This window comes from Cryptomeria japonica, chromosome 9 (assembly GCF_030272615.1).
Source record: "Cryptomeria japonica chromosome 9, Sugi_1.0, whole genome shotgun sequence".
Taxonomy (NCBI): Eukaryota; Viridiplantae; Streptophyta; class Pinopsida; order Cupressales; family Cupressaceae; genus Cryptomeria; species Cryptomeria japonica.
This window is the reverse complement of record NC_081413.1, coordinates 48,288,736-48,302,726: the sequence shown is the minus strand read 5'-3', so window position 1 is coordinate 48,302,726 and position 13,991 is coordinate 48,288,736. Positions and strand designations below refer to the sequence as shown.

Here is a 13,991-nt window from a genome sequence, read left to right as displayed (position 1 = left end):
GCTCACAAAACAGAGTTCGGGGGTTGGTGCTTCCAGTGGGTTGGTGCTCACAAAATAGAGTTAGGGAGTTGGTGCTTCCAGTGGGTTGGTGCTCACAAAATTGTAAAAGAACATAAATATATAGCATTCATTTTCAGTGGTTTTCTCCCGCATTGGGTTTCCACTTAAATCTTTGTGTTATTGTGTTCATATGCAAAATTATTTTTAGTGATTGATTCTATCATATAAAATATTGAATTGAAAAGTTTCATTATACTGATTCACCCCCCCTCTCAGTATAACTGTGTGCTCTTCAACTATAAGCCATCTATAAACCCATATGCAAACCGACCGATATCGTGAACCAAAGTTTTAAAACTGGACTCGCCACGGACTTGGCAAACCAAAAAATTGGACTCGGACTTAGACTCGTGGAAGTCTCGGCAAGGACTTGGCAAAAAAAAAACCCGCAGTTTTACAAAAAAACATAAAGAAATTAGTGTATTTAGAGAACATAAGAGCCATAATTGAAACATTACACATGTCATATGATCTCCAAATACTCAATATATGAAATTTCATCATTCATACTCATAGTTTCAAACTTTAAAATGCATAATAGCAGCATAAGTTTATAAATGTTTACAAAATTACATATAATGATAGGTCTAGGTCTTGGGGGAGAGAGGAGAGACTGGGATAGTGTTGGTATTTTGGTATGGTTTTGTCATTGATGTCAACACCTGCTAAATACACCTACTTTGGAGATCTAGCAACATTCACCGACAAACAGTAAACTGTGCAACAGTTACCAGTATATGGTTAACCGACAGGATATAATGTTCACCGGTACCTGCATTGACATGGAAGACACTTGGTAATGTCGAAGACATCATGTGGACACTTTACTTTGAAGTAATAATCATTGGTATACTCTTATTTGCATATTTGCTTTTACCGGCAAATAGGTCCAGGTTATCTAGGGTTTCACCGGCAGGCTTATCTTTTCTAGATCAGCATGGCACACTATGGAGATGATTTATTATTGTTGTAAATCCATCAAGCCGACATGTTCAATCAGTTATTGCATCGGATATTGTATTATTTGTAAAATGTTTTTATTGTAATATCTTGTAGAGCCGACCTACTAAAATTGGTCTTAGGGTATGGTATAAATGTAAGATCTTATTTGTAAGATCAAGTGTGGAATGCGAAAAAGATTTAATGAAGGGTATATGCGAGATCAAGCAGGGATATACACGAAGACATCATTTGAAGGTGAAGTTAGGTTTTTGTAGAAGCATATCAGCATTACACCGGTACTGAATCCAGCATATGAAGATGCTATTTTGTCCAGTACATTCTCATTGGATTTAACCATCCAACTGTAGTCAATGTGACTCCCATTTGTGATTGAGCAGTGAGCTCTAGGCTGTTGGCTTTTCTGCATGTGTAGGCCCCTCTTGTACACTTACTATCTGCAGTAGTATCATCTGATTGTGGGTAAGGTTTCCCACCGTGGTTTTTCCCCTTACAGGGTTTCCACGTACAAATATTGGTGTCATGTGTTGTGGATGACTTTGTGCTTATGTTTCATGCATTAATTCTTACCGGTACAACAATTTTCAGTTAACACTGTTTACCGGCATACTTAACTGTCTTATCGGTATTAAGCATTAAGTTGGTTAATAAGATTTTGGTTTGAATTTATTAGACAACTGATTCACCCCCCCCTCTCAGTTGTCTCCGGGACCTACAGATAGAGTGGTAGAGAGAGGGGATAGAGGTAGAGTGATAGGGAGATAGATAGGTCAAAAATTCGGGGCAGATAAACTGAGTGAGATAGAGAGGGCAAGAGAATGCTAATAGGAGCCTATTGATTACTAAAATTTGACTGTCTGAAAATTTAAAAGATCTTCTAAAACCTAGAATTTGCATTATAATTCCTAGAGATTTGAAACCACTCTCAAACATCCTGCCAATATGCCACTTATACTTAAATGTTATATTTCATGTATATATTTTGATGAAGAGAATGAGGCTGACTTGAAAAAATAAAATTTAGATAATTTTTTGATGTGTTTCTTGGGTTGCACGAGTCTAGTCAAAAGACTCGCGAGTTCAAGCAAAAGACTCGCGTAACTCAATTAGAAAGACTCGCGAGTCTTTCAAAAAGACTCGCCATGGACTCGCGGCGAGTCGACTCATTGCGCCACTGGACTCGCGAGTTCGTGGCATGTCCATGAGTTTTTAAAAAGAATCTTTCTTTCTTCAGTCAAATTCACAAAAGACTTGCACATTTTACTCAACAGATTAGATATGGTATATTACTATATTTCAACACTTTATGATGTGTTTTAGTACTTGAACATAGGGCTCCATTGTGAAAAACCCAATGATTTTATAATTGAAGTTCATCCTAGTCAACAATTTCATTCCATGTGATAGTGCACTCAACAAGGTTGCAAGATAGATGATCCTCCTCCCTTGGTACGTGTATTGACCTATTCGACACAAATATGGGTATGATACAACACAAATATAACTTGGAATCCAAGCCCACTTGTACTTAGAGAGGGTACTTTTAGAGCCACACCAAATATATTGTAGGGGAGAGGACCCATTAGTTGAGCAACCTAACTTCACGCTTCTCAAAATCCTACATGGAAATTTCAAATCACTCCCAATGTTTTACAACAGCTTACTTGGCAAGTCCCTTGCTTCTAACTAAGGTTTCAGGGCCACATCATCAAATATGATGCCACATTAGCATGCTTTTTGCCAAAGTGTCCAAAACAACCCCCAAAAAAGGCGAGAACAATAGTTGTACAAGGACTATATATATATAATGTAAAGGAAATAGATTAATAACAAATATATATGTAGTGTACTTGAAAAATTAGTTATAAAAAGATGTACAAGAAATGAAACTTTGGCATAGTAAGTAAACTACTAAATGGTAAAGTTAAACACATTGCAAATATTCTATTGAACATTTGAACTTTTCAAGTGAACAATGACAATGAAAATGTCAAATATAGAATTTTTATTATATTCAAAATTTCATAATAATGATTACAATGTAAACAAAATGGCCTAAAGTGATGCCTCTAATCATCCCCAAACTCTTCATCACCAGAGTTGTTGGATTCCACATGTTCAAGCTCCTCCAAATAAATACCAACCAAACCTATCTATGAAGCATTATCATCAACCTATGTTTGCTCCTCTAGCATGACATCACATCGAGATGCTAGACTATTCTTGTATGTAAGTGTGTTGTAGTCAATGAGATGCAAGATAATATGTTCAATCGCAAGTTTCTCTACCCTGCTAGTGTTAAGCCTATTCCTCTTAATGGAGTGGATGAAGCTATAAGTAGACTAGTTCCTCTTAGTAGCAAAAGAACTAGAAACTTGTGACAACAAATAAATGGCTAGAGAGGTAGTCAAAGAAGTAATGCCAATGCATAGTCCATCACAAAATTGGGTCCTCTTGTGCCATAGTTTCCCTATCTATCTTGGCCTCCTTAAATATTCCCCAAAGAGCGAAATTTTTTGTCTACTTGATATGAATGATGTTGGCTTCTATAGAATCATACATCTTTTGAATGGCCTTCATAAACACAACCTTCACCTTAGCATCCTATATATGTGTAATTTTGCCAAGCCTTTGCACATACCCCTTTGGGTTCAATGCATAGGCCGCCATGTGCAAGGGATTGCTGAGCTTCTCCTATTTGTGATGAATGATGGGTTGAATATGTTTGTTATAAAATTACAATGTAGAGTCTTTTTGTCGCATAATAGCCTTCACTTGGTCAAGCATAGTATCAATGCACTCGTACACCTCTTGAAAGCTAGGTGCATTGGCATCCCCATATTTATCACTCTGAAGATTCGAGTAAAGATGGAGAAAATATATTCTGCATTACCCTAAAAAAAACCACTGTTCATCACAGCCTTTACCCTCTTCCCTTGCTTTATCTTGGATTTAGGTCATGAATTCCATTTCACTGTGACAACCTTTAGTTGCAAGGCCTCTTGCAACTCAAGAATCCTCGACTCGAGAATGAAATATGATGCAGATGTAGTCTCTATAGGTTTCCAGCATTTCTTCTTGGAGGTCTTGAAGAGTGCATGTAAAGTGTGGTGGTTGTAGATAAACATTTGCACATCTCTAACATCACTGATAATTGTTTTGATCCAACCAAATTTTTCCATGTCCTTGATTGCATTATTCATGGCACACACACTAGGGGTCTACCAAATATGTCTATAGGCTGCCTTAATTGGCTTTCCTTGTAGCTTTGCACACATGAACTGCATCTGTTCTTACTCGTATCACATTTTGTGGCCCAATCTCCTCTAGAGCATCTTTAAGAATTTGAAATTGAAAATCAGCATCCTTGTTCACTATCATCTTTCCATTCTTGTTGACTTAACTTTCTTATCAACTCACTTTATTCAATTTCAAGCTTAGAATATGTTTTTAACATGTTGGAGCTTCAAACTCTGAAGATTAAATAGGCAATAAGATGACTAAACCATATGAAAAAATTGAAACTTGTTTTTTGATAGACTTGGAATCCTCTTGGAAGATATACAATTTTAGAAGAAACAATTTGAAGGAAAACATTTGGCAGAACTCTTCTGGATAACTTGCATAGAAGTTTAATCCAAATTTCTATGCAGGTTATCCAGACGAGCTTTGGGAAAACAGATAAAATTAAACTGTTCCAGTTATTGGGTTTAGCTTCTGTCTTGGAAATAATCCAATCTTACATGTCAGCTAAATGAACTTTCAAGTAAAGGTGGGATGCCTTAATATCTCACGAAACTGGTAGGCCTGTTCCCCAGCGCACTTTTCAATGAAGCACTCAGTGAACTCATAACCATCCCAAGGCTTAAGATTTGTTCCAATTTCCAACCAATCTTTGAACAAGATGTACACAATAAATCTGTAATCTTTGCATAATAATATTCTCGTTGTCTTGGGATAAATAGAAGAATAAGTTTGTGTTGTGACCATTTCACACATCGCCCCATTAGAATGGGGACCCCCTCTTTTTCTTAGGGTTTTGCTTTCCCTTAGTTAGTTTTTCTCTCTGCTTGCTTGGGTTTGAGTGAGTGAGTGGTTGCCTGGGTTGGCTAAATTAGGGCTACTCTCTGAAGGCTCGTTTTAGGGTTTCCTTCTAGCTGAGTCTAGCCTAGTTTTGAGAGGTCATTAGTTGTCTGCCTGGAACCTTAAGTTTGCCTAAATGAAGTATTTCCTTTCAGGAGAATCAGGATGGTGAGATTGAAGAAGAGGGTGAATAGGTCTAAGGTCAGGGTAGGTCTAGTTTGATGGTTTTCTTGTTAGAGTCCTGTTTGCTTCCAGGTCTAAGTTGATTGAGCAGAGTCAGTGATCAGAAGGAGATCGAAGTGGTGATTTCAGAAGTTGATGAGCAAAGGCACCTGATGATGATTGAAGGAGTTTTGGAAGAATATGACCAAGATTGTTGACTTTTGAGGCATAATTGAGAAAGTTGATACATTTTAGCCTTGAAGGAGAGTTTTTAGGCTTTGAAATGAAGAAAGCCAGTCTAGGAGGAGATTTTTGCTCCTGACCCTTCCAAAGGGTCCAGAGCGAAATTCTTGAAAGCTCTCATTTTTACTTGGCTAAAGGCAGGATCTTGATGGGGATGCGTGAAGAATGGTCTATGTTTGCCTCTTGAAGAGAATTGAAGTTCAAAAGGTCAAGGATCAAACCCAAAACATGATTTTCACTCCTGACCCTTCCAAAGGGTCCAGAGCGAAAATCCTTGTTGCTTTCATTTTCTTCTCAGTTTTGGCTAAGTTTTGTTTTCTAAGGCATGTTTGAGGATGAATTGATATGTTTTTGCCTGGAGATGGAGTTGATTGATTTTGAAGAACAAGATTTTAGGCCTAAAGGAAAATTTCGCTCTTGACCCTTCCAAAGGTTCCAGAGCGAAATTCATCATACACCTTGTTTGTTGCCTTGAATGGGTTAGAAGCCTTGTTCCTAATGTTGGAAAATGATTCAATCTTGCCTCTTGAAGTGGTTTGAAGTTTGAAAAGTGAGCAATCTAGCCTGGAATGAGATTTTCGCTCCTGACCCTTCCAAAGGGTCCAGAGCAAAAATCTTCTTGAAGCTCATTTTCTTTCCTTGTTTGACTAAATTTTGATTTGCAGGGTATCTTGGAAGGAAGGTGGGACATCCTTGTTGCCTTTGAAGGTTTGAAAGCATATGAAAATGAAGGATTTTGGACCAAAAGGGAAATTTCGCTCCTGACCCTTCCAAAGGGTCCAGAGCGAAATTCCAAAAGCTCTTATTTTTGCAATGAAGAAGGTTAAGTTTTTGATTTGTTATGACATGGATGGAAGTGAAATAACTTGTCTTTGCCTCTTGAGGTCGTTTTGAAAGGGAGAAATGAAGAATCTAGCCCAAGTAAAGATTTTCGCTCCTGACCCTTCCAAAGGGTCCAGAGCGAAAATCTCTCTAAGAGACATTTCTTGCCTTATTTGGCCAAAACTTGATGTCCAAGGCATGATGAGATGAATAATGAACATGATCTAGCCTTTGAGAGTATTTGGAAGTTGTAAAAATGAAGGATTCTAGCCAGGAAAGGAAATTTCGCTCCTGACCCTTCCAAAGGGTCCAGAGCGAAATTCCTCATTAACCTACCTTTCGACCTTTCTTGGACATGAAACCTTGTTCCTACGACAATGAAGGATGAAATGCTACCTTGCAAAGAAGTTTCAAGTTGAAAAAATGATGATTTTTGGTCAAGAATGAAAAAATCGCTCCTGACCCTTCCAAAGGGTCCAGAGCGAATTTTCTCAAAACCTCTTTTTGCTATCAAATTTTGCTAGGTCAAGTGTGGGATAAGGAAAAATCAAGAGGAAGTTGCCCCTAAGAGTGACTTTGAGTTGCTAGAAACCATGAGAGATGAAGGAATTGAGCCTAGAAGTGATTTTTGCTCCTGACCCTTCCAAAGGGTCCAGAGCGAAAATCCTTAAAATCATCTTTTCTTCCAAATTTTGAGCAAAGCCAAGCTTGGACAAGAGGGTGAGAAGGCATTTGGATTGCCTTAGAGTGGATTTTGGTTTCCAAGAATGCAAATTTTGAAGCCTAGTGAGAATTTCGCTCCTGACCCTTCCAAAGGGTCCAGAGCGAAATTTCTAAGATGCCCCTTTTTCCTTGCAAATCAAGACAAGATTTTGGTTTTTATACCCTGGAGAGGAGTGAGACAAGATGTTCTATGCCTTGGAGGAGATTTGAAATTGAAAGGATGGCAAAATAGCCCTAAAACAGGATTTTCGCTCCTTACCCTTCCAAAGGGTCCAGAGCGAAAATCCTAAAATCTACTTATTCCTTTCAAATTTATGCTAAGCTATGCCTAGACCAAGGTAAAAGATGCCCTTGAGATTGCCTTTGAGTTGATGTTTGTCTCCAAAAGTGATGATTCTAGGCCAGAGGAGGAAAATCGCTCCTGACCCTTCCAAAGGGTCCAGGGCGAAAATCCTAAAAACTCCTATTTTGCCTTGCAAAATCAAATCAAACTTGGATTGGGTGAAAGAAGAGAACTATTTCCTAGCCTTGTGAGGTGGATTGAAGTTGGAATGATGAAAAATGAGCTACAAACAAAGAAATTCGCTCCTGACCCTTCCAAAGGGTCCAGAGCAAAAAACCCTAAAGTCACCTTTTCCTTCAAGATTTGAGTTAAACCAGACCTAAATAAAGGTGAAAGAGACTATTTAGAATGCCTTGAAGAAATTATGACCTTCAAAAAATATGAATTTTGAGCTCAAGTGAGAATTTCGCTCCTGACCCTTCCAAAGGGTCCAGAGCGAAATTCTGGATAGGTCCTGTCCCTGGCTAGGTTGTTGAGCAAAATTGACCTTTTTCGCCTTGTGAGGATCAAACCAATGCTAGCAAGTTGAGAAGTGGATTCAAACTGAAGGAATTTTGATGAATTGAAGTGAAAGAGATTTGAAAATTGGCCTGAAGAGTGAATTTCGCTCCTGACCCTTCCAAAGGGTCCAGAGCGAAATTCCCAAAAATGCAGTGTTTCCTTTCAAATATTGTTGAGCCAAGTCAGTGGTTGAGATGAATAGACCCTGGAGATTGCCTTGGAAAAGGTCAATGATCAAGCAAAGGTGAATTTTGACCTAAAAAGAGAAAATCGCTCCTGACCCTTCCAAAGGGTCCAGAGCGAAATGCCTATTTTCACCCAATTTACTCATGTGAAGAGCTAAAAAATTGAAATCCAAGACTTTGTTAGGCCAAAACAAGTGTAAGCTCGCCTTCCGGAGGATTTTGAAGTGAAGAAAATATGGTATTCATGGCCTAGTTAGGGAAATTGCTCCTGACCCTTCCAAGGGTCCAGGGCGAAATTCTTGAGAACACCTATTATTCACCTTGTTTAGGCTAAGTTGAAGGCAAATTGTAAAAATTGTGATGGCAAACCTAGGTTGTGAAGATTTTGATTCATGAAGCAAATAAGCCTAGATGAGAGGTTCAATTAAGCCTTGAAATAATTTAAGCCTCCATCACTTTGAACATTTTTAATGCCTAAGGAGAATAAAAAATTCATCAAGTCTTAATCAAACCTAGGTTGTGAAGATTTTGATTCATGAAGCAAATAAGACTAGATGAGAGGTTCAATTAAGCCTAGATGAGAGGTTCAATTAAGCCTTGAAATAATTTAAGCCTCCATCACTTTGAACATTTTTAATGCCTAAGGAGAATAAAAAATTCATCAAGTCTTAATCAAGCCTTAACATTTCCTAAGCTAGCCTATAGCCTTTCACTAAAATTGCCTATTACAAGACATTTGGAAGACTAAAACAAGTTCACATAAATTAAGGGCATTTATAATCTAATTAATTAATTTCTAAGCCTTGAAATACATGAAAAATACACCTTTAAGCTTTGGAATTAATTTTAAAAAATATAAAATTATGCTTGAGCGCTCAATAGTTAATTATTTTGCCTTTACAAGCAAGTAGGCCATCCTTCAAGAGGGGTTTTATTTTATTTTATTCCCTATTTGCCAAGTCGGCCTTGAGGGAAATCAAGGTGAGCGCCCTATATAAGGGAGGTGTATTTTGACAAATTCAAATCATTCATTCATTATCTCTCATGTGAACTTGAAGAGCAGATTTGGAGGTGCGAAATTGAGCTAGTTGAAGGCAAATTTCCAGAATTTGGAAGGTATTTGAAGGCTAGTGAAAGGTGAAATTCTTCTTGAAGGCTGATTGAAGCTTAATTCATCCAAAGGAGGACCTGAAATTCAGATCAAACGTCCTTGTCCAGCAAATTCTCATTTCCCTTCATTCATTTTTTAAAGGTTGATAGCTAAGATTCAAGGAAGAGGTATGAAGAATCAGAAATTTTGAAATTTTTATTCAAGATTTAGTTTGATTTTCCATAGTAATCCTTTGAAAATCTAAGTCTTGTGCAATCTGATTTCTATTCTCAATTCCTATTAATTTGAAAATTCATAATTTTAGGATTTATCATATCATCCTCAAATTAATATTTAGTTAATTCCTTGAAAAGACTTAAATCTCCTATAATGAAGATATTATGCTCAAACCCTAACTTTAAGCTTTTGTGTAGGTGTCAAATGACGACCCCCAAAGCCGGAGGATCTACTACTCGACAGGCTCTCATCAAGGAGGATCAAAGGAATGACGAATTGGAGACTAGGATCGTGTCCAAGTGGAGCAATATCGGAGACACCAACCTAGGAAACTTCAATGTGAAGAAGTTTCGGGAAGCGTCCTACATCGGCAAGCCATCACCTGTTGCAAAGAAGATAATTGAGAGTGGCATCATCAAGGCTGCAGATTTCCCTCCCGCAGTCAAGTGTCATGAGTTGATGATTGAGTGTGCCCAGCACTATGATTCACACTCAAGGACGATCGTAATCGAGGATGGAACTATCTTAGCCTATCTTTCGGAGGAAGCTATAAGTGAAGTTTTTCATCTCCCGGAACATAGAGACATGATCTACAAAAGTCTAGAAGGAGCTAGGTCTATCTATGAGGATGATCCTGATTCTTGCTTGAACTTCATTAACAAGAATTGGCTACTCAAGAGCAGACCTTGCCTGAACAAGATTCCCAATACACCGCACAGAATCGACTTCCAAGAAGAATTCAAGGATTTGATAACCTTGCTCAATCGGGTCACGGGTGCCTCTCAAGCTTTCTTCTTCAACAAATGGATGTTCTTCTTCATACAACTGATTGTCCAAGGGAAGGGAATGCTCAATTGGGCTAGAATCATTAGCAACAACCTGCACGTGCAGTTGAGAAGACTAAGGCCTACCAAGTTATTTCACATGAGTTCATATGTTATATATGCCTTGATCAGAGGTTTTGAGTATGCAGGACTACCTCACAGAGGAGTTGTTGGAAGAGGACTCGGATAAATGAGAGTTTGTGATTCTTATGTTCAACTACATCATCTGCCAAGAAGTGACTACAAGCTAGTCAATGACACCTTCACGATGAATATTACCAGGTGGGATTCACAATCGACTGTCTCTGGATGCATAGGAGCATGGTGCATGGTTCATTCAGTTTCCAAAATTCACATACATCAAAGTTCATGGGTGTCCTTCGCCTCCCTACATGTTGCCAAGATATCCTACAGATAGGATAGTACTACTTGAGGTGACTAGACAGTTGGCAGCTTATGCAAAGGCATCAAGACACAAGCATGGAAATGGGATTCCCGTACCCATCATACTAGGGAACTTAGTTGAAGTGTGTCCTAATACTTAGGCCGCAGAAGATGCGGAGAAAGAATTGTCTCTATATTCATTCACATCCTTTGCCTCAAGGGAGAATTTTGATCCTCATGGTCATATAGAAGAAACAGTCGGGAAGAAGTACAAGCATGAGTTTCAGGTGGAGGACTTTTGGATGAATGTCCAAGATGATGTAGAGGTCAAAAGAAAGATGCATTCCAGGTTACCCTTGGATCTCATCAGGAAATGCAAAATTTATAGAGTAGCCGATCAAGCCCAGGATAGTGGTAGATACCTCCAATCATCCTATGAGAAGGAAGATAAAGAAGTGAAGGTAGATTCGAATGAGCCCGAGGTTTTAGACCTAAGAGCTTTGATGGCTCCCGTTTTATCTTGCACTCGCAGATGGGTGGATGTACAACATCAAAAGTTGAAGGAGCAGAATGTATCTATGACATTCACCTTGGAAACAAGACCAGAAGAAGGAGAGGCAAGTGTGAGTGAGAATACTTCTCATTCCAAAGGTTCAAAGAGGAAGGAAGGACTTGAGAAAAGAGAACCTTTCAAGAAGAAGCAAAAAATGAATCCTGATCGCCCACCAAGCACATCTTCTAGGCATGAAAAGGAAGCAAGTCAAGGAGAAGATCAGAGGCAGATAGTGTATGAAATTGATGAGTCTATGGAATCCATGGTACAGAATGATAAACAAGGAAAAGGACAGACACCTCAGCATTCATCAAGTCAATCTCCCCAAGTTGGTGCTAATGAGCAACAAGAAGAAAAGAATGATGATGAAGCAACATCTCCTTTCCGGGAAGATAGACCTCTACCTAAAGAAATACAAGCGAGGGAAACGAGATCTGCCATTCCGGATTGGCTGAAAGAGAGGCTGACAAGGGTAGTTGTGGTTGAAGAGGAAGAACATGTATTTGACTTGGAAAGCCTTATAGGAAATTCTCATGAAGTAATAGAGAAGAAGAAGGCCACAAAGATGTCAAAGGTAATTAGAGATGAGACAGGATCCAGAAAAGTGCAGATAGCTACACTAGTGGTAGACAAATATGAGGATGAGATTCTAGCAGAAGAATATAATCTAGAAACATTTGATCTTGGTCCACTTACCACCGAGCAGGCTATGGAAGAAGCAACTGATTAACTGAAAACACTCAAAGACAAACTCAAAGAGGAAGTGGAAAAGAATAAGAAGCTTGAAAAGGAGTTCAGTGCTTGAAGGAATTATTTTAGCCATCTTAACCAGCCTTTGAGATGACAGGATCTAGCAATATCTCCTTTACATGCACTTCCTCTTGATTCAATAAGTGAGGCAGAGAGGGTGAAGAGCCTAGTTCAACTCACGAGTTCTTGGATTGATGAATCTTACAAGGTAGCCATTGAATTTGCAACAAAAATGATGAAGACAGTTCATCGAGCTATCCAGGTCCTTGAGATTATCCATAATCTAATGATAACTGTAGCTGCATTCACTCACACTAGAGATGTTATCATCCCAGTCTTACAAGTGATAAGAGAAACACCAAGACGGATTCTAGCACAAGAAAATATAATGGATGGAGGAACCCATAGCCTCCTGCAGTGGTTAGCTCTGCTCCAGATGAAGTTCGTTCTTTTTGAGGACGTCAACACTAGATGCAACCGAGTTGAAGGCACCATCCATCCAGTTCAAGACAAGGTGTTTGAGGTGTTGTGTACTATCCTTGACAGGTGGATTGAGATCGAGATAGATGTGGACATCCAGGAGTTGGAGGACAGAGTCAAGGTCATCTTTTGTAAGGAAGAGAACATCGTCACAGAAAGACAACGAGATCAAATGTATGCTACTATGTTCCTGATTGAGAAGACCAAAGAACTTGAGCCTGGGTGGGAAACGACTCTTCTCACTGCTTTTGATCAAGTCCTTCACTTGGAAGAACGAATGAAGAATCTTCCTGAGATTCCCATTGCTGAGATTGAGGGAATTGTGTCCAGATTCATTGAATATGCTAGAAAAGAGCATAGGAAAGGGAACAAAGTTCTAGATGAAAAGTTGTTATAAGATGATGTGGTAGCTTAATTCTTATTGGTCTATGTCTCCTCGTTATTTGTGCCAATTTTTATTGGCTATGGATTAATAATGTTTATCTAAATGGGGACCTTTTTGTAACAAACCCTAATTAGGGTTTAGGTGTCAAAATCTCAGCCATCGATCTTCTTTTGATCCGGGCCGTTCATTGTATTTGAGGATGCTATATAAGCCCTCACTCATTTTCATTTTAAGAGTTAGAGAGAGAGAAGTTAGAAAAGTTAGAAAGTGGGAGAGAAATAAGTTTAATTTTGTTAGTAGCAAAATTGAGTAGTGAAGAGAGAAAGTTGAACAATTGTTGTTTATTTGGCTATGAGATCAATGAAATATTGAAGTTATGGTGTTTTGTTGCAATCCTTGTGGTTATCTTCATGGTTGTTTATCTTCATGGTTGTTTATATCACTCTTAGTAGAAATATCATTTAGATTTTAAGTTTGAAGGACGAATGTTGTGCCTGATCTTTGATGAGACTCACATTCCAAACCACTAGCTTCTTACTGATTGTAAGAACGCCTTGTGTGGTCAACTGGAAACATTGAAATTGATTAAGAGTTCAATTATCATTGGAAGTATTGGTACGTATCTCCCTGATAATATCTATCTCCTTGGTGATTTGAAAATCGTTGAATACCCTTAGAAGATCGCACCAATTCCAGTGGAGTTGTAATCCTTTGGCGATACTGAAATTGGTAGAATCTTATCAAGATGTAGTGGACACCCTAGAATGCCCAAAAACTAACCCCACTGCTGATAGGAATTTAGTCAAACAGTTTGCAGCCAACTCCTTATTCCTCCGTTTAATGTTTCAATGTTTTTTTTGTTTTTAAGTCTTTGCACAGGTATGAAACCACATAACATGAACTAAAAAGAATTTACAATAATAGGCAAGCTGGAAATTGAACTACTGCTGTTATAATATTATTTCCAGAATTAACAAAAATCAAATACATAGCAGGTTATTTTCAACTCACTAAATACTCCAGCATTTTGACATAATGTTCCAACCAAAGTTTCTAATTCTGCTGCTACAGTAACATGAATAGTGCTGCATGAATAGTGCCGCGTGAATAGTGCCAGGTGAATAGTACCCGCGTGAATAGTGTCGCGGCCTGTAGCTGGAAATGCAACCAAATAATGCTGCTGCTTGTAGCTGGAAAAGCACCCAA

The 13,991-nt window shown here is 38.5% G+C and overlaps 1 protein-coding gene across 1 annotated transcript in view; it reads left to right on the top strand.

Moving 5' to 3' along the window:
* Positions 1 to 13,991, top strand: part of LOC131046896 (uncharacterized) — a 115,803-nt gene that overhangs the window by 2,457 nt on the left and 99,355 nt on the right. The gene's annotated exons all lie outside the window — the stretch shown is intronic.